Below are 4,327 nucleotides of genomic sequence, written 5' to 3'. Positions count from 1 at the left end.
TAATAAGGGTGACAATGGAGCGAATTTTTGCCCTACCCGACCTGATCCCGCCCTACCATACAATAACCCGCATAGAACCCGCCCTACTCCTATTCACTGGTAGTAAAAAGTTAAACCCTAACCCACCCCGTCCCTATCCGGACCTATAATTATTAAAATCTAACAAATAAAAATAAATTTCAAAATTTATATAAACAACATCACATATATAACATAAATTAAAGTAAAAACTTAAATATGATACAATATTATTAATCATTTTACTAATTATTTTACATATATTACTTATATTATATATCTTATATATTAAAATTATATATATACCGAGCAGGTATTACCAAAATTCAATCCCGTCTCGTCCCGCAGAAAACTTGCCCGGCACCATAGCGGGTAATTAACCACCCCGAGCGTGTAACACCCTAACTTTTAGCACGTCATGATCGTACCAAAAGTAAGGAGTTACTAACCTGTTCTCCTTATTTACTATTTAATATTGAGCCTTTAAGTCGATATCGCATTTCCATTTTTAAGAAAATTTCAGAAAATAGATTTTAGTACTTAAAATCACATAATTATTAATAATAATAATAGATGTTATACAACTAAATTCAATGTGAAACTTAAATATAATACCTATCCCTCTGGATAAAATAAAAATCCTGAAGCAACAAGGGCGAGGGAACTCTATAAAAACAACAGGAATCACAAGTAAATCTACTAATCGTCTGCAGCTTCTTACTGAATCTCCGAACCTGTGTCACTGAAAGGGTGGAAGATTTGGGGTGAGAACAAACCACTAGTTCTCAGTAGAGAATGGAAATGCCGTAAAAGTAATGAATTTAATGCAAATAATTAACTTACTTAGTAAAACTATTTTGGTAAACTTTTGAAAATACTTTTATTTCTACTTTAGATAAATAATTACTTTTCTTTAAATTTCTAAAACTCAAAACAAATTTTAAATATAAAACTAGTCACATTTTCTGTCTCTCAGCCACATAGTTAATCCTCAGTCAAATGTCAACTCGTAATCACTTTAATACACTCACAAACAAATAGTGCAAGCAAGAGATTCAAACCAACATACAAACAAGTCAAACAGCACAATCACAGAGGAGTAATACAAGCAAACACAACCAAATACAAATGTGCAAACAACATGATGCATGTCTATTCCTAATGCAGGCCATGAGCTCATGTGTCGGTTGCCTACCCGCCCCCGACATTACCCGGGCACGAGTCCCAGATATGGTTTTCCAGATGCATCAGTGTGCTTATAAGTCGTACGGCCAGGCCGCATCAGTGTGACTTTAAGTCGTACGGCTAGGCCGCATCAGTGTGACTTTCCAAATCAATAAGCGTACATCTGGAAAACAGTTCTCAGTGTGTGGGCGTCCCCACTTTACATTTGGCACTAAGGCCCAAACAATGTCACATTTGCTCTCCTGTGGCAGACACTTCATTAATTAATATATTCTTTAAATCCTTGTTCTCTGCTCTCCTGTGGCAGAGATTTCTTTTCTTAATAAACCGAGCTCAAATCTTTACTTAAAACAAAATCTCTCCTTAAAAGATTGGGTTTAAAACATTATATTTTTCTTAATAAATCAAACTTTAAAATAGAATAAATCTTTTCTTAACTAAATATATTTAAATAATTTAATTTTCCAAAACCAAATCTTTTAAAATAACTTTTCAAATAAAACCTCAGATTTTATAAAATTTTGGCGGCATTTTCTCTAAAACTCGGGGTTAGCCACCCTTTTTCGGGTCCCAACTGAACCATTTTCAACCTCTTTTCAATCAAGAAATTAAATACATATTCATCAAATTCAGTCACATTCACAGCAATAATCCATACTCAATAACATTACTATTATATATATATATATTTGCAATTATTCAATTAATTTTGTAGGCATTCTAAATTAAAAATGTTTATCTTTAAAAATAAATCCCCTACCTTCATACGTAATCGAAATACTCGAAATTCTGGAGAAACTTTCTGACCGAGCTGCTGAAAGGAAAAACGTCCGGAATCCTCCGTGCCTCGTAGAACTCCAGTTGGCCAAGCTCAAGGGGTAGGAGAGCTACGTCACCGTCGACTTCCACCGGACAAAAGTAATGCCAACACGTAAAGGAGGAAGATACGAACACTTTTACCGGATTAAATTTTTTATTGGAATTACAAATTACAAGAAATCGAACTCGGAAGCTTTAAGAAAGTTCACGGTTTCTCCTTTCTCTTTCTCGGTTCTTTCTCTCCTGCCTTACCGAAAAATAATGTATGCAAGGATGATAGGTATTGCTAAATCACTATTGTAGGAGAAAATGTTACATATAAAGAAGTCTAGGTGTCATTAGTTATTAAATGAAAAGATTAGGTGTCATACTTAGGTTATACATATACATATAAGCATGTTTCTTTCTTTTTCTTTTGTCCCTTGGTTTCGGTGGAGGAAAGAAAAGGAAATGGGATTCATATAGTGATTCAAGTGCATGTGTTCCTATATATATATATATATATATATATATATATATATATATATATATATATATATATATATATATATATATATATATATATATATATATATATGTAACAATTCAAGTTTAACTTTCCTTTTTCTTTGATTCCATTTAATGGCTTCGGCCATTCTTTCTAATTTTCTTTCTTTTTCTAGTAAACTTTAATAATAATAATAATAATAATAATAATAATAATTAATTTAAATGTAATAAAATAAATAATAATTAAATTAAACTTCAATAATCATTAAAATTTTATTTAATTATTTTTGTTAAAAAATAATTTTCTCAAAAATTACATCTCAATATAATATATTAGCTCATAAATAGCTAATTATTTAATTTTCAAAAAATCTGGGGTCTTACAGAGCGGATAAGGGTGGGGTAAGTACCTACGAATTCGGATTGTGTTGCTACCCTTATGTAATGGTGTTGGTAAAGAGGTGTTTGGGAATGATTGAAAGTAATAGTATTTTTCAAGGAGAATTGTTTGTTATTTGAAGAGGTTATCTCTTAGTCTAAGATGTAGGTCAATGAGATGTTATTTGTGAGACGGATTGTGTGGAGACGTTTAATCGTATAACTAATCATCAAGATGGTTTTGGGTTTATTGATCTATTAGTGCTCGAAATAAGGGATATCGTGAATTCGAATTGGTGTGTTGACTTTTATTTGATTATGAGAGATGCAAATTCAGAGGCAGACACCATGGCAAAGATAGCGATGAGATTACAACTCCATCAAGTGGAGCTTCTCTCCCCTTGGGAGGAGTTTGAGAGTAGTTTTAAGCGGAACTATCCCTCTATTTAAGCAGTTACTAACTTTTGTTCTCTTTGTTATTTTTTGTTTAGCTTATTTAAGTCACAAAAAATTATAATTAAGTATTTATAATTTAAAAACTTTTAAATGAGTTCTTATACCAATTTAATTTAAATTTTGTAATTAAATTTTATTCAAAAAAATATTAGAATTAATAAAATATTTTAAAAACAAAAGAATGCTCAAGTTTAAAGATTTAATTTTTAAGTATGAATATTTTTAATTTACGAATAAATATTCTGTTAGTGTTAATATTTTTAGCACAAAAGAGATCTAATTACAAAATTTAAAATAGCGTAATAATTCAATTAAAAACTTTTAAACTATAGAGACTTAATAATAAATTTAGTAAAACTATAAGGACTATCAAAATAATTCAAACTATAATTATTTTTTAGAAGAACCCTTTTCCTCCCAAAAAATAATATATATTTTTTATTTACACGACTTTGTCTGATGATAAATATATATCATGTTTGTGATTATAATGATAGTCATCAAAGGCTTTTAAGATTATTAATAAAACTGTGAAAGAATGAAAAAAAAAAAGACGAATTTTATTGTGTTATTGTTATTGTTTTTTGATATAGAGAATAATGCTACCTATTTATATTAAACTGATTTTGAATTTAAAAATAAGTTAAAGCAACTAGAATCTCTACATGATTCTATTAGAGAAAGATAAGCATAACTAACTTAAAAAAATATAAGCATAAAAAATTTTGTTTTTAAAGAAAAAAGATAAGATAACAAATAAAAATAAGATAAGAATTTAATATGCCCCGCAAATTAGTAGAAGGAAGATGTCAATAATCTACAACCTGGATAAATTCCGATGAAATAGTTGAGGAAGACGCATGTGGCGCGGTGATGCAGAAACATAGAAGGTTGCTTGAGGGAGAGTGAACAAGCAGCGATCTTCAGAGAATGCGTAGAGCGCAATAAGAGAGAGCGCGTAGAGCGCGTTGAGAGAGAGCGC

General features: G+C 30.4%; 1 long non-coding RNA gene across 1 annotated transcript; it reads right to left on the bottom strand.

Annotated features, from left to right (window-relative positions):
* Positions 1 to 535: 535 nt before the first annotated feature.
* On the bottom strand, positions 536 to 2,440 carry LOC140181105 (uncharacterized). Its single transcript, XR_011875763.1, has 2 exons — positions 1,964 to 2,440; positions 536 to 760 (listed from the first exon to the last, which is right to left on the bottom strand). It is a non-coding gene; the product is annotated as an uncharacterized lncRNA (long non-coding RNA).
* Between the last annotated feature and the right edge of the window lie 1,887 nt (positions 2,441 to 4,327).

The sequence above is a fragment of the Arachis hypogaea genome, chromosome 17 (assembly GCF_003086295.3).
Source record: "Arachis hypogaea cultivar Tifrunner chromosome 17, arahy.Tifrunner.gnm2.J5K5, whole genome shotgun sequence".
NCBI lineage: Eukaryota > Viridiplantae > Streptophyta > Magnoliopsida > Fabales > Fabaceae > Arachis > Arachis hypogaea.
Note: the sequence above shows the minus strand (reverse complement) of the source record. Positions and strands in the feature narration are given on the sequence as shown.